The 27,894-nt window shown below is 39.7% G+C and overlaps 1 pseudogene; it reads left to right on the plus strand.

Annotated features, from left to right (window-relative positions):
• Positions 1–2,693: 2,693 nt before the first annotated feature.
• Positions 2,694–27,894, plus strand: part of LOC101614095 — a 65,958-nt pseudogene continuing 40,757 nt past the window's right edge.

Consider the following 27,894-nt stretch of genomic DNA (forward strand, 5'->3'; position numbering starts at 1 on the left):
CCGGGGTCCTTAGGCTTCACGGGCAAGCGCTTAACCGCTAAGCCATCTCTCCAGCCCATGATATTTAATTTTTGACTGTGATGCAGGGTTCAGAAGGTTTCCCCCAATATATGAACTCCAAGTTTTTGGTTCTGTCCTTCCTCTAACAGACATGATAAAGAAAGACAGACTCAAGTAGGATAATTATGAATTACTAAGTTTACTGAGAGGAAATCACAAATTGTGGGGTTTATTTGAGGGAGAAATCATAAATTGTAGGGTTTAGGAAACAATCTCATGGGGAAACACTGTATAGTTTATAAGGTTTAAGAGAAATTGAGGCTTGGGAGGGGGAAACTGGAGCAGAGCCACAAGCTCATGGATCTGAGAGAAACTGACATTTTTAAAGACAGGTTAAAGCTGTTGGCCCATGGAAGGTAGACTCTAGGAGCTTGTGTAAGGAAACTTGGGAAGAAGCCACACATGGTAAATTCAGAAACCAGAGGAAAATTTTGCATAATGAGAGAAGTTTCCTGAAACTATAAAGCAGAAATAAGCAGAAAAGTCATCCAAACCAAGAAAGAGTTTTATGCTCTTTTCCCCTGCTTCAGTGAGGGCAAGGCCAGAATCAGGAGTACCCTTGTTGCCCCAGCCAAGAAAGTAGGCAGGCCGAGCAGAAAAGCAGAGGAGCTGAGGGGAGCAAGGTGGAATTGCAGTTTCAGCATGAAGATGACAGATGCCTTTATTGGCAAGGTGAAGACCCAGTTGGTTGGTAGATTGAGGGCAGATCCCTGGGCCAGCCCATTCAAGGCTGTCTGTCTAGGTAGCATGCTAGACTGGGCAGCAAGTAGATTAGCCTTCATCAGACAAGAGTTCTGTTTCTGTGATGGCATCTCATTGCTCTCTTTGAGCCTCTATCCCTAACTGAGACTGCCTGGAAAAAAAAAAAAGAGAGAGAAAGAAAAAAACTAGCTTTCTCCTATCCTCCTTCAACTGATCATAGGATGTCCAGATATTTGTGGGGGGGGGGGTTGTACCTTTGTTTGTTTTTTGTATATCTGAGAGGATGTTTAAGATGGGTGGGCCTCTCTAAAACAATGAAGACTTTAGTAGAATAAAAATGGGGAGTAAGGGAGAATTCACTTTCTCTGTTCTCAAGCTCAACAATCAGTCTTTGCCTGCCTTCTGACTTGGAATCTGACTGAACCTTGTATTAAGAACTGCCCTGGTTCTTAGGCCTTGAACTCAAGCTGAGTCTCCAGGTTGCACATGCAGATCTTGGAACGTCTCAACCTTTGTAATCATATGGGCCAATTTCTTTCAATAACAATTGTTTAAAAAAAAATGGAAGCATGGGCCACATTGAAATGTGGCTCTTCTCTCACTCATAGCATCTGGATCTCACGTTTGAGGAAGGTAACACTAGGCATCCTTCCAGAAGAATGCACATAAGAAGAAACGTAGGTAAGCACCTCTCAAATGAGCAACATCTCCAGTCCTCTGACCTTGATGTTCATTCTTACCTTCTCAGTGTGGACCACTGTGATTGCTGCATTTAAAGTGGGAAACTTTTTCACTCCCCTGCTCTCATCCTCACTCCTTTCCTTCTTTTTTTTTAAAATTATTTATTTATTTATTTATTTATTTGAGAGCGACAGACATAGAAAGAAAGACAGATAGAGGAAGAGAGAGAATGGGCGCGCCAGGGCTTCCAGCCTCTGCAAACGAACTCCAGACGCGTGCGCCCCCTTGTGCATCTGGCTAACGTGGGACCTGGGGAACCGAGCCTCGAACCGGGGTCCTCAGGCTTCACAGGCAAGCACTTAACCGCTAAGCCATCTCTCCAGCCCTCCTTTCCTTCTTTTATTATACTTTCTTACGTGTTATCTACTACTTACTTACTTATGCACATTGCTCTCTCTTTACCCTGAGTAGACTCATGTTTATAAAGAATAGGATTTTGTGTGTGGTACATGCATGTGTGTATGCATGACCGTGTGTGTGTATTTCTGTACAAGGTGGAGGGGACGAAGGTCCACTGTGTGTGCATATGCAGAGGCCAATGGTCTAGAATAGGTGTCTTTCTCAACCGCTCTCCACCTTATTTACTGAGACAGAATCTCTCACTCAACCCAGAATCACTGATTTGTTGTCTAGCAATGCAGCTGACTTGGGGATCCACCTATCTACCCCTCTGATGCACTTGGATTACGGGTATGCCCCACCGCACCAGCACTTACAGGTATGCATACAGGTCCTCATACGTGCATAGCCAGCAATTTACCAACAGAACTATCTCCCCAACCCTAAGAGGGGGACTTTTTCTCCTGCTTTTTTTCACTGACAATATCAAATACGTAGAAATATGCCTGCAGATGCTCATGTTTGCTGAATGAACTCATAAATGGACAGTGAGCCTGATGGCCATAACCAAGGCAGCTGAAATTTCTCTCTTGCATGGTCATGAGGATCACAGTGGCCAGCATAAGAATAGCAGCCTGAGGGCTGGAGAGATAGCTCAATGGTTAAGGCATTTTCCTGTAAAGCCTAATGACTTGGGTTTGGTTCCCCAGGACCCACGTAAAGCCAAATGCCCAAAGTGGCACATACAGGCGGAGTTCCTTTGCAGCGGCTGGAGGCCCTGGAGCATCAATTCTACCTGTCTTTCTTCTTGCTATCGCAAATAAGTAAGTAACAGTTGTTTAAAAAAAAAAATGGGGTCACGTGGCCCACCGGCCTCCGTGAGCGGGCGACGCTCGAGACCCGGCTCTCACGTGGGGCTCTGGCGCCTGGTGCTGCAGGGCGAAGTTGGGGGAACCATGGTCTGCTGCTGCTGGTGGCGGCGTTGGCGTGCCTGCCGCTGCCCTGTGGCCCTGGCCCCAGTACATCCGCACTTCCCAGCGGCGCTGCACACTGAACCCCAACATTTTCCAGTTCCGCTACCATGCCGCATTGGCCGCGCAGCCAGGCTCACCGTCCTCCATGAGGCCTTCCAGCGCTACCAGAAGCTGCTCTTTGGTTCGGGCTCATGGCCCCGACCCAGCTTCCCAGGTACTGTATTTGCCTATGGGCAGACTGCATCTGGAAGAACACATACCATGATGGGTTCACAAATTGTTTAGGAATCATCCTGAGAGCTATACACGACATTTTTCAAAAAATTAAGAAGCTTCCTGAGAGAGAGTTCCTCTTACAGGTATCTTACATGGAAATAGATCATTAAACCATTACAGATTTACTTTGTAACACTCAGAAAGTGAAACCACTGATAATTTGGGAAGACATCGATAGGAATGTGTATTTTGCTGATCTCACAGAGGAAGTGGTTTCTACATCAGAAATGGCTCTGCAATGGCTCTCCAAGGGAGAAAAAAACAGACATTATGGAAAAACCAAAATGAATCAAAGAAACAGTCATTCACATACCATTTTCAGAATGATTTTAGAAAGTAGAGAAAAAGGTAAATCTTCAAATTGTTATGGCTCTATTAAAGTGTATCATTTGGAGGCATGGGATCTCCTTCCCAGCATACAGCTGCCCAAGTACCTTAGCAAGGCCACACATCTCAGATGGCACATGGTGGACCAGCATATGAGATGTTGCTCACATGAAGATAGGATGTCCCAAAGGCTGTGCTCTTCCAACTCACCTGGGCACACACAGTTGCACCTGATTCCCTGCTGGATGAAGTCTGCAGCCACGGACTTTGTGAGGCCTATCACAGCTGCCTTGGTGGTGCTGTACACACGTCTATTCTCCACTCCTGGGGGAGAAGGCCAAGATCAATACTTGGAGGAAGTATAGGCAGTATGCCCAGGCGGGCTGGACCTGGAGCTTGCCTTTCAAATCTACAAACCAATCAGGTCTTCCCTGTGCAAACCTGACTGACAAAAGAACACATTTTTTTTTCTTGTTCATTTTCTTTTTAAAATTTTATGTTATTATTTTATTTTTTTTAATTTTTATCAACATTTTCCATGATTATAAGATACTATCCCATGGTAATTCCCTCCCTACCCGTCCCACTTTCCCCTTTGAAATTCCATTCTCCCTCATATTACCTCTCCATCACAATCATTGTACTTACATATATACAATATCAACCTATTAAGTACCCTCCTCCCTTCCTTTCTCTTCCCTTTATATCTACTTTTTAACTTACTAGCCTCTGCTACTAAGTATTTTCCTTCTCACACAGAAGCCCAGTCATCTGTAGCTAGGATCCACATATGAGAGAGAGCATGTGGTGCTTGGCTTTCTGGGCCTGGGTTACCTCACTTAGTATAATCCTTTCCAGGTCCATCCATTTTTCTGCAAATTTCATAACTTCATTTTTCTTTACTGCTGAGTAGAACTCCATGGTATAAATGTGCCACATCTTCATTATTCACTCATCAGTTGAGGGACATCTCGTCTGGTTCCATTTCCCAGCTATTATAAATTGAGCAGCAATAAACATGGTTGAGCACGTACTTCTAAGGAAATGAGATGAGTCCTTCAGATATATGCCTAGGAATGATATAGCTGGGTCATATGGTAGATCAATCTTTGCTGTTTTAGGAAACTCCACACTGATTTCCACAATGGCTGGACCAGATTGCATTCCCACCAGCAGTGTAGAAGGGTTCCTCTTTTTCCATATCCATGCCAACATTTATGATCATTTGTTTTCATGATGGTGGCCACTCTGACAGGAGTGAGATGGAATCTCAATGTAGTTTTAATCTGCATTTCCCTGATGACTAGTGACGTAGAACATTTTTTTAGATGCTTATATGCCATTCGTATTTCTTCCTTGGAGAATGCTCTATTTAGCTCCATAGCCCATTTTTTGATTGGCTTCTTTGATTCCTTATTATTTAACTTTGAGTTCTTTGTATATCCTAGATATTAATCCTCTATCAGATATATAGTTGGCAAAGATTTTTTTTCCCACTCTGTAGGTTGCCTCTTTGCTTTTTTCACTGTGTCTTTTGCAGTGCAAAATCTTTGTAATTTCATGAGGTTCCAGTGATTAATCTGTGGTTTTATTGCCTGAGCAATTGGGGCTGTATTCAGAAGGTCTTTGCCAAGACCAATATGTTGAGGGGTTTCCCTACTTTTCTCTCTAGCAGTTTTGGAGTTTCAGGTCTGATGTTAAGGTCTTTAATCCATTTGGACTTAATTCTTGTGCATGGTGAGAGAGAAGAATCTATTTTCATCCTTCTGCAGATATATATCCAGTTTTCCCAGCACCATTTGCTGAAGAGGCTGTCTTTTCTCCAATGAGTATTTTTTGGCATTTTTATCAAATATCAGGTGGCTATAGCTACTTGGACTTACATTTGGGTCCTCTATTCTGTTCCACTGATCTACATGTCTGTTTTTGTACCAGTACCACATTGCAGCGTACATAGACCTAACTCACTTGGAATTCGTCTATAAATCTTGGGCTTCTGTGCAGAGATCAACAATCATTTTTCTTTACACTGATGGCTGTGAAACTGCCACAACTTTTTACTTCTTAATTCCTAAGGACTGCACTTTTCACTCTCACCATGGATGTTTTACTCATCTCATCCATATCTGTGTGGTTTTATCATCATTCTCCAGGTCTGCATCTAAGTTAGTTGTTCTCCTGTTGGCTTCTTGGACTATCTTTGGACTTCTCACTTCACACAATTCTTACTCCTGGTGGGCAGATCCACACAGGAGAAACTCCTGTTTACTAGTTGAATCCCAAATGAGCCCTTAGTATTATAAGAAAAGTACTGCTTATCCAGAGGTTATAGGCTTCCTTCTCTGTTGATTGTAGACTTATTTGTGGACAACAGCCATTTGCTGTCTTATTATTTATGATTACTTAACATATGTGATGAACTATCCATGAGAAAACTGTTTTCTATAAGCATTTCAAACATATAAAATATAAAATGGAAGCCTGAGCCACATTGAAATGTGGCTCTTCTTTCATTATCCTGAAAACACACAAAAACATTATTATGTACTGATTGGAATTACAGGTTAAACATTTTAAAGCACTTATCTAAATACCAAAATAAATATGCTTATCAAATATAAACATATGAACAAAGAAAGAGCATTAAAGGACACAGGCTAGATATTGAGTAAGCTCCTTGTATGTTGACTGGTTGAGCTTAAAGAGATTAGGACAACTTTGTTTTATAAATGTATATTTGTAAATTTATATTTAGAAATGAGTATTTTATAAATGTATATAATGCACTTTAATCATATTCAACCCCCATTACCTTCTTATATACCCCTCTCTCTTCAACTTATCACCTTCCTTTCCATCTATTTCCCTTAATGCTTTTGTGGCAGTTTAGGGGTAACTGATCCCCCAAGAATAAAAAATAGGAATGTCCTTGAGCCTGTAGGAGGAGAATCTCATCATCATATCTCCTCCCCCAAAGGAGTCCATGTAGTCTCCATGTTGCTAGAGGCCAGGAGTATATGGGGAGGATCTGATTTTCCCTTATCTTTCTTTCCTAGAAGAGATGAGATCACTCACCTCCCTAAAAACCTGGCAGCACCTGGGCTTGGGGATAAACTAGTCAGTTCATTTTTTACCTAGAAAACTCCCTTCAAAGACTTCAATCTGGGTCTTTATGTGAGCTTTCCCATTTCCTGGGAAAACACTGTCTTGCCTCCTCTTTGCCTCAGAGTTTGTATTTTTTTTTCCCCTTCTCTATGTCAATGAATCTGGAATAATTCAGGAAAACATAAAAAGCTTACAAAAACTTAGTCGAGAGTTGCATTCTTTTTTTTTTTTTAATTTTTTTTGTTCATTTTTTATTTAGTTATTTGAGAGCGACAGACATAGAGAGAAAGACAGATAGAGGGAGAGAGAGAGAATGGGCGCGCCAGGGCTTCCAGCCACTGCAAACGAACTCCAGACACATGCGCCCCCTTGTGCATCTGGCTAACGTGGGACCTGGAGAACTGAGCCTCGAACCGGGGTCCTTAGGCTTCACAGGCAAGCGCTTAACCGCTAAACCATCTCTCCAGCCCGAGAGTTGCATTCTTGATATGGTCCCTACTCCTCTCAATTTTGGGCCAATTCCCCCTTCCTCTCCTGGTTGTCATCGGTACTAGGACCTCTACTTATCTTAATCCTCTTACTCACAATCAGACCTGTTACTATAATAGAATCATGTCTTTTGTACATCAACAGATCAAAGCCATTAAGATGCAGCCCTTGCAGGTCCGTTATCACAGACTGGAGCTGGCGGATCGAGGCGTTGCCACTGAAGACCTCCCACCTGCAGCTGTCACTCTTCCTTGATCTTACATTCTGTACTCATTTACTATGCTACTGTCTTCTACACCTCTGCTATCGCTACGGTCTATCTGTCTTATGGCCAAAGGCTTCCCCTCCCTTAAGAGCTGCATAGGATCCAGACCTATGCATATCGGCTCACAATAAAATGAATATGATATGGGCACCAACATGGGTGCGAGGCAAAGCACCGCAAGGAAAGGTCCCTTTCTGACCACTTCTGAATTCCCTGAGAGAAAAACCTGACTTGCATGGAGGTTGGTACCACAACTGTTATTTACATAGGCCCTGCCTCCCCTCCCCAAAAGGTACCAAGGGCCAAAATTGTGGGACCAAAACATGACAGCCCACGGGAGGAGTCAGGTCCCTACTCCCCCAGTTGGTTAACACCCCCCATTGCTTAGCAGGGCCTCCCCCTCTTTTTGTATAAAAGAAAGGAGGAGATGTTGGTAGCTATGAGCCTAACCTCGGCTATGCTGAGCCTAACCTCAGCCATGCTGACAGAAACCGCCATGTTGCAAGTTAAGTTTCTATTTCCTCATCTAATGATCTATTACCAGAAATGAAGAAACCGTTATGCCTGGGTGATAGCCTCCCCCGGAGCTGCTGGTAATTGATGAATAAACAAAGAAATTGTGTTTAGCCAGTAACACGGTGATCTCTGCCCTGAATATGACTCCTTTTCCCTACAACCTTATATAAATCTATGTGTAAAAATAAAATTTCAAGACCTTGACAAACACCTATCTTGGTGTTTTCCCATTCAGGTTTACTTCTCCTTGGGTCTCTGTTGTTCTCCCACTGGCTGGGGCAGTTTTTAGCCTACATTTGTTGAAATTCAGAAAAATCAGGAAGCCATTAATTCAGTGGAAACTTTGTATGACCATGAGTATACTGCAGCCTAGCTCCTGAGTTATTGCCCACCCAAGAGCTTAGACAGGCTTTACTGGTTTCAAAGGTACCCCAAGTTCCTTTATCCCTTTAAGGTCATTTTTTTTTTTTTTTTAGATTACCCAATGTGCTACATTACAATTGTTGACATGAACATGGGTGAACAGTTGTTTATAAGAGCATGGGCAATTTACAAGTGGCTATACAACTAAAGAAAGTGTTTTTCCATCACAATGCAACCAATAACTGTATAAATCCTCAGCCAAAGAGTGTACCTCCTCATAGTCAGGGCTGGTAAGCTTTGATTTGGGGAGTGGTATAAGTGGCAGAGGTCAAAGAATTCATGCCAATGTTTATTTAGACATGATCTTTAGGGTCATGCCTAAATAACTAAGTAACTAAGAGGCATAAAAGGAGTGGGCCTTAGGTCAGGCATACCTGTAGTCCATTCTGTTTGCCCTGTGGGAGATGTCCTAGCAGATCAAAACCATTTTTCTGCTCCCTCTGTTTTCTGGGGCTAGTCAGAATACTTAATGGTTAAGACATCTGCCTGCAAAGCCTAAGGACCCTGGTTTGATTCCTCAGTACCCACATAAGCCAGATACACAAGACAATGCATGTATCTGGAGACCATATGCTACCTAGAGGCCCCGATGTGACCATTCTTCCTCTATTCCTATGTACCTCTCTCTTTCACAAATAAATAAATGAAATATTTTAAAAATCTGAGAAAAAGAGTTATATTTCTGTAGAATATTAACAGGCATCAATTCATATAAAGTCTTACAATGACAACTATTATAGGCAAATGCTTATGTAGAATATTAGCAGATAACAGTTATAAAACTGCAAAAACACAAACAATAAGAGCATATGGTTAAAAAGAAAACTAGTATTAAAAGCAAGAATTTATATCCCAACACAATAAAAGCACCTAGAGCCCAAATAATACTTAATTGGAAAAGACTCAAGGAGTTCCAATTGATATCAGGATTAAGACAGGGTGCCCATTCTCACCACTGATCTTCAACAAATTACTAGAAGTCCTAGCCCAAGCAATATGATAGATGGGGAAAAGAAGGGCTGGGAGAGATGACTTAGCAGTTAAGTGCTTGCCTGTGAAGCCTAAGGACCTCGGTTTGAGGCTCAATTCATCAGGACCCACTTTAGCCAGATGCATAAGGGGGCGCATGCATCTGGAGTTCCTTTGCAGTGGCTAGAGGCCCTGGCGCACCCATCCTCTCTTTCTCTCTCTATCTGCCTCTTTCTCTGTCTGTCACTTTCAAATAAATAAATAAAAAGTAACAAAAAAATTAAAAAATAAAAGAAGGGGAAAAGAAGATACAAATTGTAAAGGAAGAAGTCAAATTAGCCCTATTTGCAAATGGCATGATCCTATACATAAGCAACCCAAATGTCTCCACCTCAAAAGTTCTAAAAGTGATTAATTCCTTCAGTGAGGTGGCAGGATACAAAACCAACACACAAAATTAGTAGCCATTCTATATGCAAAGGAGAAATATAGAGAAAAAGAAATCAGCAAAGTTGTCCCATTTTCAATAGCTACAAAAATATATCAAATGCCTTGGGATAGCACTAACCAGAGATGTGAAAGACTTATACAATGAAAACACAAAAATACTTTTGGAAGAAATTGAGGATGGAAAGACCTCCCATGCTCCTGGATAGGCAGAAACAGTATTGTGAAAATGGAAATTCTACCAAAATCAGTATACAGATTTAATGCAATATCAATAAAAATCCCATCATCATTCTCCACAGAGATGAAAAGGTCTCTAAGTTCACATGCCATGGAATGGCAGCAGACTCAGATATTCAAACATATTCTCAGCAAAAGCAACACCCCTGGAGGTGTCACCATACCTGATCTAAAGTTATACTACAAAACCATACTAACAAAAGCACAATACTAGCATAAAAACAGATACATAGACCAATGGAACAGAATTGAAAACCCTACCCTTAGGTCAAGTAACTACAGCTACCTGATCTTTGACAAAGGCTCCCATAATGTAGACTGAAGAAAACACACCCACCACAGCTTAGGGAATCTTGCAGGAGAGGGGATGGAAAGACTGTAAGAGCCACAGGTTGGGACATCATGCCCAAAGGCATTGACCCCCAGCCCCCTCAATAACGACCGCTGCTCCCACAACACATTACCCACATCCCCATGGGGAATAACAGAAACTCCACTGAGGAGAACCTCCTGTGGAATTGGGGCATGGTGGAGGGGAAAAAAATCATACCAACACTTGTTATATCCATATAAAATGCTCTTAATTAAAAAAAAAAAGTTAAAACTTGTTTATGGATTTATTCCTTAAGTGACCAATATCTGTGCTTATAGAGAATAGTCAAGAGAATTAGGAACACACAAACATAAAACCTGGTATAGATGGATATCATCAACAGCTCTAGTTTTAATGAGGCTATCCTACTAAAGTGTTTTTCTAAGCCTTGACTCTCAGAAATCTTACACAGAACACATAACTGGCAGCAACAATTAGCATCATTATGTAGAAGAACTACAGAGGAGTCCTTCACGTAGCATCAGCTCCTAAAGCTAAAATAAAAGTTAGAATCTTCGGCACTGTAGGACAATAGGGCTATGGCACTGACAAAAACTAAAAAAAAAATTTTAAATCTCTTACCAATTTAGGGCATGGAGCTACTCATAAAAGATTTATTTTCCAATGCATGAGTGTTTTTCATGCATACAATTAACAAGACACTTATTTAGTCAAGGCAAATAGTTACAGACCAGGGTTACAAGTTGTAGAGTGTCTAAGTGGCATTTTTTTAAAAAACATTAATGTTTTATTTTTATTTATTTATTTGAGAGAAAAGAGGCAGATAGAGAAAGTGGGAATGGGCATGCCAGGGACTCTAGCCACTGTCAATGAACTCCAGGAACATGCACCACCATGTGTATGTGGGTTATATGGGTGCTGGGGAGTCGAACCTGTGTCCTTAGGCTTCATAGGCATGCGTCTTAACCGCTAAGCCAATCTTCCCAACCTGGAAATGGCAGTGTTGTTTAATAGCTGTTTTAAGTAAGAGTGACCCTCTACGAGGCGGAGCTGGTTCATACTGTTCAACTAAGCCCTGGGTCAGGGGAAGCAGGCTGGTTCCCAGGGCCTGACAGTCTCATGGATGAAGCCACTGCCACAGTCTTTACCTCATTTACTCTTTGCTGCTGAGAGCGCCCAGTGCTAAGCAATAACACTTACTGGTTGCCTACCGGAATTCACCTTTAAACTTTTGTGTGTCAATTCAGGTACGTACTTCTACATTCTTCTACTCACAAGATACATAGGCCAATCAATATACTAAAATTACTTAAAATTGTTCTTATAAAGTGGCCATTTCAAAGGCTTTAACATAAACAGATACTTCAGTGAACCCCGACTTTGTAAGAAGTTTCTAACAGGCCAAACAAAGCCTGAAACAAACAGCAGGAAACATGTCTGTGAAAAGACAATGCAAGAGTTCAGCTCTGCCCCTCCTCCCACCTGGCCTCCCTCACAGAGGCCTGGGATGTCAGAACCACCATCTGCTGTGGTGACTGCACATAAATGGGCAGAGATTAGAGAAGGTCACCTTCCACAGTCCCCACCTGAGTCACTTCAGGTAAGGCCCCTCCCTCTCAGTGTTGATCCCCATCTTCTCACCTCCAATAACTCTTAAAACACACCCTCTGTCCCTGTATCCAGGGTTCTGGAGCTCGCCTCACCCCACTTCAGATCCAATAGGTTCTCTTGGCATTAAGGGGGTCTTAGGCTCAGAAATGTTTGTCTCTGGTTTCCCTCTGTCTTAGACTCAACTTGGCATAAGGTACTGTGACTCCGATAGAAGCACAAGAAGGAAAAATTGCCTTCATGCTCTGTCATCCCTCTTTCCTTCTGCTTATGGTCACAGTCTTTCCCCACCTCACACGGCCTGGTAAGTTTACTGAGTCTTTAAGATAGCTGTTTTCTTGGCACATTACCCTGCCCAGATCCCATGACATACCCTCACACCCAGCAGAGATCTAGGCCCTTCTTGCCCTGAAACCAATGGAGATTGTAAAACACTTGTTCCCAGCTCAGAATTTCTTTATACAAGAGATCTAGAGATATGCAGAGACATCCATATTTATTTCTCCATACGCACAAGATTTCCTGAGCCTGCCTGCTCACTGAAAATCTTGCTGTCCTGGAGCTAGAAGCTGCATTTGACGCCAGAGTTAGGACTCACCATGGGCCTCTTAATTCTTCATACATTGCAATGGCAAATGGCAGCATCTGTCTCTCAAGTTGCTCCTCCCACTTAAAAGTCCTTCTATCTCTCTCCTGCTATGGTTCTTCTGGCCAAACAGTTTTTCCAGACATTTCCTTTCCCCTCTGCTCAGCCTCTGCTAAAAGACAACTTGCAAAGCTGTGGTGTGCTTCCTGGGGGTGAGTGGATACCTTCTTGACACAGCTTCCTCCTCCCTCTTATCAACAAGATTTCTAGCTTCTGAGTAAAAAGGGGACAGTCTGTGTGGCTCATAGCTTTGCCCCTGCCATTTGACTTCAGGCTGGATTTCCAACACATTGACCTTTCTTAGAACAAGCCCACATTTACTGGTCATCACAGTGGCAGACATGTGGACTGACTGAGCAGGTAAATTCGGTGGCTGGGGGAAGGAGGGCATCCCAGCAACGTGGCTGGTTCAGTCATACTGACTCCTCTCAGGTTACCTCCTCTGTTACTGCCACGGCTGAGAGCCTTCCCAGAAATGAAGAAAATAAACATTAAAAATCATGCAGATGTTTCAAGGGTGAAGAAAAATGTCAGGCTTTAATCTTGCTTTTTAAGTTGCATTACACATTCAATTAAGAGGTCAATATTCCTTCAGATGGTTTCTAAATGTTCATTATATTAAGACAATTCATGATTCTCCCCTGTTGATAAATAGTGGGTGACTTTTTTTAAAGATTGTGTGTGTGTGTGTGTGTGTGTGTGTGTGTGTGTGTGTGTGTGTTTGTGTGTGTCTTGCAGCTGCAAATGAATGTCAGTTCTTGCGCTACTTTGCGGCCTGGTTTTATATGGTGGCAGGAAAACAAAACCTGGACCTGCAGGCAGATGCCTTTAGCCTCTGAGCCATCTTCCCAGCCCCAGAAAAAAACAAGTTTTCAATATATTATGAGCATCCATCACTTATATTTTCATTTGTAAAATGTTGAATTAGGAGCTAGCAAGATTGCTTAACACTCAAGACGGCTGCCTGCAAAGCCTAAGACTAGATGTTGGAGTCTCCAGGTCCCACATAGCCAGACACACAGCGACACAAGCATGCAATGTCGCACATGTGCCCAAGGGGGTCACACGTCTGGAGTTCCCTCACAGCAGATGAAAGGCACTGGCTTGCCCATTCTCCCCCACTCACTCCTGTCTCTGTCTCTCACTCCGAAAAAATAATAAAAGAATATTGAATTACTTTCAGATTTTAAATAATATTGTAAGATGTTTACAAAGAACAAAAGTTTTTTTTAATATATATATATATATATTTTCTTCCACAATAATTAAGATGTGTCATAACCATGCAGACTGTAAATAACAGTAATTTCCAGGTTTGCCCATTGCCATGTTTTACAAGGACAACTGATGAATGTAAGTTAAATTGCAGACCTCCAGGTTAAATAAATGGCACCGAATTATGAAGATAAACATTATTTTTCAGAAATGGTTTTGAATTTAAAAAATAACAGTCCTCTTCCAGTAGGAGTTTACATAGAGCTAACTACTAGCAATCACACAGAACAAAATAGGAAGGAATGGGCACAGAAGCACAATTTCAACATAGGAAACAATTAGCTCAGTCTAGATGGAGACCACGTTTCCTAAAAGACAAGTTCTATATACCATTTTTCCTTTTAAAACAGGAAAAAAGTGGTCATGGAGAGCTGGCTTAGCAGTTAAGCACTTGCCTGTGAAGCCTAAAGGCCCTGGTTTGAGGCTCGATTCCTCAGGACCCACGTTAGCCAGATGCACAAAGGGGCACACGTATCTGGAGTTTGTTTGCAGTAGCTGAAAGCCTTGGCAAGCCCATTCTCTCTCTCTCTCTCTCTCCCTCTCTGCCTCTCTCTCACACATAAATAAAAAATTTTAAAAAATTTTAAAAAATTTTAAAAAATTTTAAAAAGGAAAAACATGTTTTTTTTTTTAAATTTTACCAAATCAAACAAGAAATAACAAGTACTCAAATGAATTTTTGATGGTGAAACTCTGTCATATGCTGCTGGTAACAGGAAATATATACATTATACTTTATTCATTATATTTTACTACAAGTATATCTAAAAACAAAAGTATTTCTTTTTCATATTTTAATTATTTATTTTGGGGGGAGAGGAGCGATAGAGAGAGAATGGGCCCATCATGGCCTCCAGCCACTGCAAATGAACTTCAGACACATGTGCCACCTTGTGCATATAGCTCACAAGGATACTGGGCAATTATCCCTAAGTCCTTAGGTTTCACAACCAAGTACCTTAACTGCCAAGCCATCTCTCTCCAACCCAACAAAAATATTTCTAATAGCCTTTACATCATGCTGTATCTGTCAGACTTGCACCCATTGTATTACTTATATCATAAGAACATTTTCACTTATAAACAATCCCACTAAATGAATAAACATAATAGGGACATATTTAGGGACCATGAAATAAAGGTATTCATGGTAATAAAGTTTTATTTCTAACTCAATTAAAGCTATAAATCATATTGCATGGCAAAACTTATTTTTATTTTGTTTTGTTTGTTTTTGTGGTAGAGTTTTGCTGTAGCCCAGGCTGGCCTCATACTTATGACCACCCTCGTACTTCTGCCTCCCAAATGCTGGGATTAAAGGTGTAAGCCACCACCACTGGCTAAAACTTATTTTCACTGTTTTAAGATAACTACATTATTTCCATAGATACTTAATGCCCTTTCTTCTTTTGGTCTTGAGGATATATCCCAAATGAAAATTCAGTGTTCATGAGACAAGATTTTACTTTACTTTTTGATTTTTAGAAGAGACATATCTGTCCCATTAGTCTGATCTTTCATTTTCTTAATAATCATAAAATGGAATAATTTGTGTAATATCAAGAAAGTAATCCTCTGGGAAAATAGATTCTCATAGCTCAAAATCATTGCCTGAAACATCATCATTAGAACCATTCCTATTTAATACAAGTTTGCATAGTATAATAATGTATACAGTAGTGGTAAATTATGCAGCTACTGTCCATTACCCAGAAGATAATGGACATTATAAAATCCTTTCTAAAATGACCCCAGCCTATGTATGGTTTTAAACATCAGCTGGAGTGCATTCATTGAGAGCAATCCAGATCCTTTTCCATCTTCATAGATCTACTACTATTCTCACAAATAACTCATTTTTAAAAAGAAATGTTTTGATCTTAAATAAACTTTCAGATTAAATTTCAGCTTCCGGTCCCAATCATACTTAGGTCCCATCCCACTTGCCTCAGAATGAAAGGGATCAGAGTTGAACAAAGCCAGATAAGCTGCCTCAGCAATATTGCTCTACAGAGCTCAGGTTTATCGTGAAGTCGTCAATGGCCTGAGTCAGCATAGGTGGCTTCAGACCAGAGAAGCATCTTAAAATGTGACACTTAGGAAGCTGCTCTGGAAAACCATTCCCAGCATATAAGGAGTGGCCCTGAGTGCCGGTGAAACTGAGGAAAAGAGGCAGACAAATCTGAAGTCAATACCAAATGTCATTTACTGGGCAACTCACTGATAGAAGCATGGTTCTGGGCGGGAGAAAGAGCTAGTGGATCCCGTAACGTGGCTAAGATGTAAAGGTATGTATGTTAACTAGTCAGGGCAAAAGTGACTTGAAGCCAGAATGTATAAGCTAATATGAAAGAGTAAGGGTACATTCCTGGTTCTGGAGTGTGATTGTTAAGCTACATAGCTCTAATGTCTTGTGTATTTACAGAAGATAAGAAGTCCTGCTGGCCCAACTTACTCGGGTTACTCAAGGACAGTCATGGTTACAACTCAAGATGTCTGAAGTCATTTCAAGGGGAATTCATACATAATCCTAAGGAATCTTGGCCTTACTGAACATGATTCCAGAAAAATAGACCCCATTTCCTGGTATTTATGCTACTTACCACATTTGTTTACTTATTCTAGAAGCACCTGAACTGAGGAGTCAAAATAAATTTGAGGATTTAGATTTAATCCACCCTTTTTAAAAATTATCTTTATATCTTATCACTTAATCACTTAACTGATTTATAGCTCACTTATTCAGTAGTTTTTTTTATTTTTCTTCCTTTCTTTTTTGGCTCTTTGGAACATGTTCACAACGTAGGTAATGCCCCAATAGGAGAATGACATAATTAAGAAAAATTATTTATCCTGATTATTTCTCTTCATTCATTTGTTAAATAACTATTTATTGAAGCAACTAAGTAGTGGGGAAATTTCTTAAATTTAGGGAAAATAATTACCTTACATTTGATGGTCATAAGCTGACACTATGCAACAGTTTCTTATAATGTTAACTTTACAGAAATAAAGTTAATGTGATTAATATAAATAAAGCCTGTTATCAAATGTTTTGTTAAATTTATTTTTACAACTATTCCCATATCACTTGCAGATTCTCGTATTTCTAGAACTTCCCAAATTTGTTTCTCAATTGGCATGGTTCTAACATCTTGTCTTGGTCCGTTTTTTTTTTTTTTTTTTTTTTTTTTTGAAGGTAGTGTCTCACTCTAGCCCAGGATGACCTGGAATTCACTAGGTAATCTCATGGTGGCCTCCAACTCATGGCGATCCTCTTACCATTGCCTCCAGAGTGCTGGGATTAAAGGAGTGTGCCACCACACCCGGCTGGTCCTTCTTAATGGCAATTTTGTCTTGTAAAGTACAACGTAAGTTTCTTAAAATATCTTATTTATTTATTTGAAAGAGAGAGAGAGAATGGGCCTGCCATGGCCTGTAGCCACTGTAAACAAACTCCAGACACATGTGCCACCTTGTTTCTCTGGCTTTCATGGGGACTGGTGAATTCAACCTGGCTCCCTAGGCTTCACAGGCAAGCACCTTAATCACTAAGCCATCTGTCTAGCCCAGCATTAGTTTATAAGTGTCATCTTCCTTGACAGAGAAAAACATCATTTATGCTGATTTTACTTACTGTCATGCCTCTCTATAAACAGTTTTGTTAGCATTTACCATAGCAACATGGCAAAGGTTTTTCTAGACAGTTTTTCACTTTAGTCCAGGCTGACCTGGAATTTACAATGTAGTCTTAAGGTAGCCTCAAACTCATGGCAATCCTCCTACCTCAGCCTCCTGAGTACAGGGATTAACAGCTTGTTCTATCTCACCTGGGTACCTTATTGTGTTTTTGGACATCTCTCTCACCTTAACTTGAAGAGTTGGTCATTTAAATTCAATTGCTGTTTGAGTATTTATCCCTGTTGAAGTCCATGTCATTAGAGTCAGTTAATTGCTCAGGCTAGACATGATCTCTGGAGACTTTTATTTTGTCATCTAACATAGTGACCCTCCTTTGCATCATCATGGTACCCCCAGGATTACTGAGCATCCATCTTCTTTATCGTCACAGTTATAATAAACAAATTACTGTCAAGGTATCAAGGACTATTTTTGAGGTCAAAGCAATCTAGTAATAAAAACTCTTTAGGCAGAATCAGTTGTACAACTGTATAAATTAACTATAACCAGTCCTTTTAAATAAAAGTCACTAAGCTACACCTTGAGAAGACTCTGAGACATTTGTGAGGCACATATATAAATCTAGCAACATGTTCATTGTGTAAAATTAAATGTGTCTTGTTTCCTGTGCTGCATGATGGTGTGCAGATAGACACAGTGGCATGGAGTAAGAAGGCCAGATCTGTGCTTCCCAGCTCCTCCTAGTACTCTGGTCCTGGGAGGTCCCATTGTGCCTTGCTTGGGAAGGCCTGGTCCCTGGGTGGATGGTGGAATCAGGCTTTTTGCACTGGTATCCTCACTGCCCACTGGGTACCAACACAACATCCCTTTTCACCTGGGTTATAGGGGGCACAGACCAAAGGACAAAAACTTGCTTCATCCTCAAAGAGTCTTCGTAAACTGGGAAAAAAAAAAAAAAAACACAGAAAAGCTAATGAAAGTCAGAAAACTGAGAGATCTCCTCCACGGATGCCTAGTCTACAATTGAAGCTCCCAATGAAATGATAGAGAAATCAACAGAAATTCATTCCCAAAATGAAAGCACAACAACCAATGAGACCCTGATCCAAAGAAGCACTGAATTAGAAGCAAACCATCAAAGAACCAACAAGTGTATCAATGAAATTGAACAGAAATTTCTGCTAGAGTATTCTGCTTTTGACAGTAGGCTTAACTTGATGGAAGAAAATGTTAGAACCCTCAAAAGAGATATGAACAAACTGAAGGTGAGTCAAGAAATGGAAGATCTCAACAACTAGTTTATTAAGCTTAATGAAGTCTTGATCAAATGTAATGAATTCCTGGAAGCATCAAGAAAATCAGAACTCAAACTGAAATTATACCTCAAAAAATAGAAGGACACAATGCAAAAATAAAACAACAGGAAAAAAAATAAAATAGAAATTATAAAACACTCTCTAGAACTATGCACCAACAGAGTTATTAGTATGGAAGACAGAACCTATGACCTGAAAGACAAGATAGAAGAAATTGATCAGAAGGTCAAAAGCATTACTAAGTTCAAAAAATCAAGTGAACAGAATATGAGGGAACTGTGGTATACACTAAAAAAACCAAACATCCAGATCAGATGTATTCCAGGAGGAGAGGAAATACAGGCCAGAGGCATCAAGAAAATGTTCAACAAAATTATTGAAAAAATTTTCTGACTCTCTCAAAACAGAGGCCCATCCAGGTACAAGAAGCTAACAGAACACCAAACATACAGGACCAACGAAAAAACTCTCAAAGAAGCACACCATAGTTAAAACTCTTAACAGTGAAACCAAAGAGAGTGTTAAAAGCAGGAAGAGTGAAAGAACTCACAACATGCAATGAAAATCCCATGAGAATTACATCAGATTTCTCAACGGAAACCCTGAAAGCCAGAAGGGACTGGAATGGAGCACTTCAAAATATTAAAAACTATGGCTTCCAACCCAAGCTACTCTACCAAGCAAAAGTATCCCTCATAATAGATGGTAAAAGGGAAACTTTCCAGGAAAAAAGTCAACACTATGGTTATATGAACACAAAACCAAACCTATGGAGAAAACTGAGGGAATATTCCACACAGAACAGTCAAACAAGCAATCTCAAGAGCCAAAAAAAAGTTTACAATAACCAAAAATAAACCAGGCTCAACATAGTACAAAACACAAGAAAGCACCAAACCCCATAAAACACCTCACCATGGCAGGGTTTAATTCAAACCTCCCACTACTAACCTTAAATATCAATGGTCTTAACCCACCCATCAAAAGACACAGGTTATCAAAACACTGGATCTTTCTATCTGCTATCTTCAAGAAACCCACCTTACCACTAAAGATAGACGCCTCCTCAATGTGAAAGAAGGAAAAAGATATTCCAAGTAAATGGAAAGAAAAAACAAGTGGGTATTTCTATATTAATATCTGATAAAATAGACTTCAAACCAAAATTAATCAAAAAGGACAAAGAAGGCCACTTCTTACTCACCAGAGGAATGATCCAACATGAGCACATCATAATCAGAAATATATATGCCCCAAACACAGGGGCATCACAGTTTATAAAACAAAATCTACTCAACAATTAAACAGAAATAAACACCACACCATTATAGTTGTAGACTTCAAGACTCCACTATCATCAATAGACAGATCATCCAAGCAGAAAATCAACAGGTATAAATAATAGAGCTCAACAACATCATAGAGTTATTAGTATGGAAAACAGTACCTCTGACCTGAAAGACAAGATAGAAGAAATTGGAAGAATCATCAGGGCATACTTCCAAATGCTGTACTCCACAAAACTAAATAATCTGGAAAAAATGAATGAATTCCTAGACACAAACCACCTACCAAAACTAAGGCCAGACGAGATTATCACATCCATGGAGACTGAAAAGGTAATCAAAAACCTCCCCAAAAAGAAAAGTCCAGGACCAGATGGCTTCTCAGCCAAATTCTATCAAACCTTCTTGAAGAACTGAAACCAATTTTTCTCAAACTGTTTTGCATAATTTGAGGCCAGAGTATCCTCCCCAACTCCTTGTATGAAGCTAGCATCACCCTAATACCAAAACCAGGCAGAGATACAAGAAAAGAAAACTATAGGCCTATATCCCTGATGAACTTAGATGTAAAAACCCTGAACAAAATCTTTGCAAACCAAATTCAACAACACATCAAAATCTCAAAAGCATTATCCACCTTGACCAAATAGGCTTCATCCCAAGGATACAGAGATGTTTCAACATATGGATATCGGTCAACATAATACACCACATAAATAAGCTTAGCCATAAGAACCACATGATAATCTCAACTGATGCAGAGAAGGCCTTTGACAAAATACAATGCCACTTCATGATCAAAATGCTGGAAAGAATAGTCATAGAGTGTTTATATCTCAACACAGTAAAGGCTATATATAAAGCACCTAAAGCCCAAATACCACTTAATGGGGAAAGACTCAAGGAGTTCCTGAGATCAGGAACAACACAGGGGTGTCCACTCTCACCACTGCTCTTCAATATAGTACTAGAAGTACTATCCCAAACAATTAGAGAGGAGAAATAAATAAAAGTGATTCCAATTGGAAAGGAAAAAAGTCAAGTTAGCCTTATTTGCAGATGACATGGTCCTATATACATCAACTGAAAGTCTCCATCTCAAAACATCTAAAGGTAATTAATTCCTTCATTAAAGTGGAAGGATACAAAATCAATGCATAAAAATTAGTAGCTTTTCTATATGCAAAGAGCAAATATACAGAGAAATAAATCAAGGAGGCTGTCCCCTTTTCTATAGCAACAACAACATCAACAAAATACCTTGGAATAACACTAATCAAGGATTTAAAAGATCTATATAATGAAAACATTAAAAAAAAAAAAAGTCAAGAAAGAAATCAAGGAGGACTTGAGAAAATGGAAAGACCTCCCATGCTCCTGGATAGGTAGAATTAATATTGTGAAAATGGCATTTCTACCAAAGCAATATACAGATTTAAAATATTTTTTTAATTTTTTTATTATTTATTTGAGAGCAACAGACACAGAGAGAAAGACAGAGAGAGGGAGAGAGAGAGAATGGGCGCGCCATGGCTTCCAGCCTCTGCAAACGAACTCCAGACACGTGCGCCCCCTTTTGCATCTGGCTAACGTGGGACCTGGGGAACTGAGCCTCGAACCGGAGTCCTTAGGCTTCACAGGCAAGCGCTTAACCGCTACGCCATCTCTCCAGCCCAATATACAGATTTAAAGCAATGCTAATAAAAATAACAGCATCATTCTTCACAAAGATAGAAAAAATTATGTCAAAATTCATATGTAATGGCAGCAGGCCTTGGATATGCAAACATATCTCCACAAAAACAAACAAGCAAACAAACAAAAACATCCCTGAAGATGTCACCACATCCTATCTAAAGCTATATTACAAAGCCATACTAACAAAACAGAATGATAATGGAATAATAACAAACAGAACAATGGAAAAGAATTGAAGACCAAGACACTAGGTAAAGTAACAGCAGCTACTTGATCTTTGACAAAGATGCCAATAATTTAAACTGGTGAAAATATAGCATCTCCAACAAATGATGTTGGACAAATTAGATGACCATATGTAGAAAAATGAAATTAGACACACTCATTTCTCCACACACAAAAATCAAGTCCAAATGGATTTAAGACCTGAAACTCTTTAACTACTACAAGAAAAAATAGGAGGCATGGTCCATGATACAGAAATGGGAAAAGACTTCCTGAACAAAGCCCAGGAAATTAAACAATCACTCAACCAATGGAATTTCATTAAGCTTAAAAGCTTTTGCAAAGACAAGCAGACTGTAAGCAGAGCCAACAGATTACCAACTGAGTGGGAGAAAATCTTCACCAGTTATACCACTGGTGGAAGCCTAATATCTAGAATCTACAAAGAACCCCCAAAACTAAACAATAAAAAAATCAAACAACATACTTCAAAAGTGGGGCAGAGAACTGAATGGGGAGTTCTCAGAGGAAGAATTACAAAAGGCTAACACACTTAAGAAAATGTTCAACATCCTTAACCATTAGGGAAATGCAAATTAAAACAACTATGAGTTTCTATCTTACCCCAGTAAGGATAGCAAACATTAAAAAACCAAATGAAAACAAATGTTGGTGAGGCTGTGGGGAAATAGGACACTCATTCACTGTTGGTGGCAATGTAAGCTCGTACAACCACTGTGGAAATCAATATGGAAACTCCTGAAAAAGATGAATATAGAGTTACCAACAGATCCTGTTATTCTCTTACTGGGCATTTATCCTAAAAGCTCCGCATCTCAGTTCAGAAATATTTGCTCAACTATGTTTATAGCTGCTCCATTCATAATAGCTAAAACCTGGAATCAACTCAGGTGCCCATCATTGGATGAATGGATAACCAAGATGTGGTATATCTACATGACGGAATTCTACTCAGCAGTAAGAAAGAATGACACAATGAAATTTATAAGGAAATGGTTGAAATTGCAACAGATCATCCTAAGTGAACTTACACCATCACAGAAAAACAATTGTCGCATGGCCTCACTCACTCATTCACGGATCCTGACCTGGATCAGCCTGAGTTCCTGACATACCTAATAGGGATCTCAAGGCCTGGACAATAGGGATGGTAAGGTTTGGGGGAAGGGAATGGGAGAGAGGCTCAAAACTGAACCCAAAGTGAACTGGTACCATAAAATCCTATGTCCTGGAGGTTAGACTAAAAGGTTGAACCCTCAATAGGATCTTAGCAGGAATATGTGAATTGAACGGTCCTAGAAAGAGTGAGATGAAGGCTAGCATTAAATTTCTCCTGTTTTCTCTTTTCGTTCTGTCTTTTTCTTTTTTCTTTTCCCTTGGTTCTGGCCTGTAATTCCCTGTACCAAGACAAGGTGAATATCCACAATGAACTGTTGATCAGAGACACCCACAAGTTCTCCCAAAATAAATAAGACAGACTTCTGTCAGCACTTGATTACACACCATAGGTTAATGGCAAGTACCTACTGCTGAAGACACCATATGCTGTTGGTATGGACCACAGAGAAACCTGGTTGGAATCCAGAAGAGAGCTAGTCCCCAGACACCCCATCTAGAGCTGAAAGGGAATACATGAGCTATTGGGGAAAAGTGGCCAACATCTATCCAAGCAACTCAGTCTAAGTGATGCAGAAGCCAACAAGATGACATGATGCTCACACAAGGGCAATAGTGGCACACAGCCATGGCAGGAAATGAACTGCTGTTGGATTGGCTAACAGATCTGCTCAGTAGAAAGGAAACCATATCTGGAACTGAGAAACAAGTCAGAATTATATACAAATAATGACTTTTCCTTCCAATGTCAAGCTCCCACTAATCTTGGGCTGTAAGAGGGCCTACACTCTTTAAGTTCTCTCTAAATTAATAATGGTTATCCAATTTAACCAGTGCTGACTTCACTGTCCAGTGGAGAATCTGCTTCTCTTTTTCAGATGGAGTGGGACCTGAGGCGATAAACAACCTGTCACACTTCACCCTGGCCCCAGTGAAACCACAGAGGAACTATGGAAATGAGCAAGAGTGCTGTTTTCTCAGCAAACCTGATATCAGCACAAAGGTGAAGGAGATAGACACTGAGGACACCCAACACCTACTAAAGCAGAGATCCAGATGCTCCTAAGAGCCCATCACTGAAGTAGACTTAAAATGCACCCAGCATAGCTCAGGGAGTTTTGTGGAAGAGGGGGCAGAGAGATTATTATAGCCACAAGTTGGGGCATTATGAACAGAGACATTGCCTCTCCCCATAACTGGTTGCTGCCCCCACAATGTATGACCCAAAATCCACATGGGGTTAACCTGCATCCCTGATGAAGAACACCTCTTTTGAAAAGGGGCAGGGATGAGGCAAACGATGGTACCAACAAGTGCTGTTTACATACTAAGTATGTCCATATGTAATAAAAATATTGTTAATTAAATGTGTCTGGCATGATGTGTATTCATATAATATGACAGCTCCAAACAGTCTCTGCTTCTTTTCTAACTTTTGAACTATACATTTGAGCTCACAAATATAACTCTCCAAACTTAAGACAATTAAATCTGTCCAATTTTTTGGCATCACTTACAATCTTTAGTCCACTTGTATTGGTTTAGAAACCTATCTTTTTGAGACAGGGTCTCACTTTAGCACAGGCTGATCTGGTACTCACTGTGTATCTCCAGGCTGGCCTCAAACTCAGTGATCTTCCTACCTCAGCCTCTAGAATCTTGAGATCAAAAGCATGCATCACTACACTTGGTTTTTAGATATCTATTTTTGAGCTCTCTCTGTAAATGTCAAGCATGTGAAAAAAAATGACTTTACCAAAGTAAATACAGCATATTTTGAAGGCAAAATTTCTGGGTATCCATGAACTCGGAGAAAAGAACTAAAAGAGCTAAGTGAAACAAACTTCTGTGCTTGAATATTTTTCCACCTATTTTCCTTCCTACAAAGAAACTACCTTGATTCTAAGGACCCCCAGAAAAGATTGTTCCAAGGAGTTGGGGAAATTTCAGTAATGTATGTACTAAAGGATTAGAGTTGACACGTTCATGGATTCGATTTTCATTAGACTCAGTCCATTAAGCAAGCATTTGCCAGTGTAATATGGTATGCATAAAACAACTGAAATATTCATTAAATGGAAATACTGAGGATACAGGCCAACTGGTTCTTTTAGACAGTTATGCTGCAGGAGTACAGCTCAACAGGGTCTACTGCTTTGCCAATCCATTTAATTTTTTGAACTTAGTGTTTTTAAACATATACACATCATCAAAAAACACGCTTAATTTTTTATGATGAAATAATTTTCCCCTTGGATAAAAATAGTTGAAGTACTAGTTTTTAAATGCTTTTTAATGAAAGCTGGCTGGGTATGTTGGTGCATGTCTTTAGTCTGAGCACTCAAGAGGCAGAGGTAGGTGGATCACTGGGAGTTCAAGTCTATCCTGGGATTATAGAATGGGTTCCACATCAGCCTGACTTAGAGTAAGGCCCTACCTCAGGGGGAAAAATAACCTGTATGAAAGCTCCTGACCCATGTGATTTGTCAAAATCTACCCTTTTGTATTTGAAGTAGAGAGATACTTCCTCTGATCAATTAGTTTGATTTAGTGTCGACATATTTTCACACACACATAGAAAACGGAACAGCAAAATTACTGGAGAGATGTCTCAGTGATTAAGGTGCTTGCCTGCAAAGACTAATGCCTTGGGTTTGATTCCCCAGTACTCATGTATAGCCAAATGCACAACGTGGCACATACACCTGGATCTTGCAGCAGTGGCTAGAGGCCCTGGTGTACCTTTTCTCTCCATGTCTGTCTCTATTCTCTCTGTAGGCAAATAAATAATAATATTAAAATATAGCAAAAAGGGACTAGATAGAAAAAGTTATATGTTAAGCAATATGAAAAACATTTGTAGGAATAAAGGAATAGGTACAGCTATCCTCCACCTCATAATTTGATGGAGAGATTAGACAAGTGTATGTGTTATTATAGAAAAGTTCAATTAAATGACAAAGGGATGATCTGGACAAAATCAGTAGGTGAATTTAAAGTCTGGAATATATTTTATGTTGAATAGAACAGATATTATGTGAAACACAATGACAGAAATATAAGGTGTTTTATTCCCCCCCCCATGAAAGAAAATTCATGATGATCATGAATGTTTGATAAGGAATCAGGAAACCTGTATTTAAATCTGACTCTTTCACTATCTAGATTTTTGAAATTGTTTAAGTCAGTTTCTACATATGGGAAAGTTTTATTATTTCCCCACTATGCTTAGGGGATATGTAATATCATACTCTAAAATCAAAGTATTACTATTATACACAAAGGCATGAAGGTCAGAAAGAACGTTCAAGAAGATATGGTGGTTTGAATCAGATGTCCCCCATAAACTTGTGATATGAATGCTTGATCCTCAGTAGATGGCAGTGTGGATGGTAGAGCCTTGCTGGAGGATGTGTGCTCTTTGAGGTGGGCTTAGAAGTGTTATAGTCAGCTTTCCTTGCCAGAATTCAGCTCTACTGTTGCTGTTTTCCACCTTCTGTGGCAGAGGTGCTGTCCAGTCTCTGTTCATTCCATGCTCTCCCCTGCCATGGTTAAGCTTCCCTTCAGACTGTAAGTCAAAATAAAAACTTTCCTCCTTCCCATTGGCTGCTTTTGGTCAGATGCTTTGTCTCCGCAATGAGAAGGTAACTGTAACAATAGATTGTAGTTCTGATGGATTCTGTGATAATTTGATGAAATAAAATGGATCAATTTGGGGATACATTCCGATTTGTTTTGACAAATAAGCTTCTAAATCTCCTACCACAGCTCAAGATAGTCCTGTTCCTAAATTCCAGACTACTTATTTTTCCTTACTGTAAGTATGTCTTTCCTAGAATATCACATGAACAGAACTATGAAGTTACAGACTTGGTGATTGACTTCTTTCACTTCTCAAATAGTATTTTAGATTTCTACATGCTTCTACCTTTCACTTATTCTTTATTTTCTTTTCTTTCTGATTAGTATGCAGCCATGGCTGCTGCTGCTTCTTCTTCACCTCTCTCTTTCTCTCTCTCCTGGAAAATAGATAGATGATAGATAGATAGATAGATAGATAGATAGATAGATAGATAGATAGATGATAGATAGATAGATAGATAGATAGATAGATAAAAGATTAAGCATTCTTAGCTTCTATAAGGTCTAACTTGTCATTTTTATGACTTGTACAATGTAATATTTAAACATAAATCTGCCAACATTTTCTTCCATGTTTAAATCCATATAGTTCTATTATCCTTTGTAGCAAAATGATCGATTATTAGTGAAACTATCTCTGGTCTGTATTAAGCTTATCCTTATACCAATGTTAAGCTGTTTTGATAAATTTACTTTACAGCTTAATATTGAAATAAGATAATATAAATCCTTCAATTTTATTGTGGGTTTTAAATCAATAGTCTACTTTTTAGAATAGAAATAGTTTTAAAGGCAATTAAGCAGATAATAAAGAAAGTGCCTAAATAACCTACCTTTCCTCCATACATATATTTTTTATTATTAGCCTCTTACATTAGTTTGGTGCATTAATTATTACTGTTAAGCCAAGATTGGCATGTTTTTTACTCACTGAAGTTCAGAGTTATAGACTTGGACTCACTCTGTAGATTCATAATGTTGTATACCCACAATTATAGTTTCAGACAAAAGTTTCACTGCCTCAATAATTCTCTGTGCTCCAGCTGGATAGCTGGATCTTCCTTCCTTCTCTCTAAACTCAGCAAACACTGTTGTTGCTGTTATTATTATTATTATTATTTGTGATTTTTGAGGTAGGGTCTCACTCTAGTCCAGGTTGACCTGGAATTCACTATGGAGTCTCAGGGTGGCCTCAAACTCACAGCAATCCTC

This window comes from Jaculus jaculus, chromosome 2 (genome assembly GCF_020740685.1).
Source record: "Jaculus jaculus isolate mJacJac1 chromosome 2, mJacJac1.mat.Y.cur, whole genome shotgun sequence".
Lineage (NCBI taxonomy): Eukaryota > Metazoa > Chordata > Mammalia > Rodentia > Dipodidae > Jaculus > Jaculus jaculus.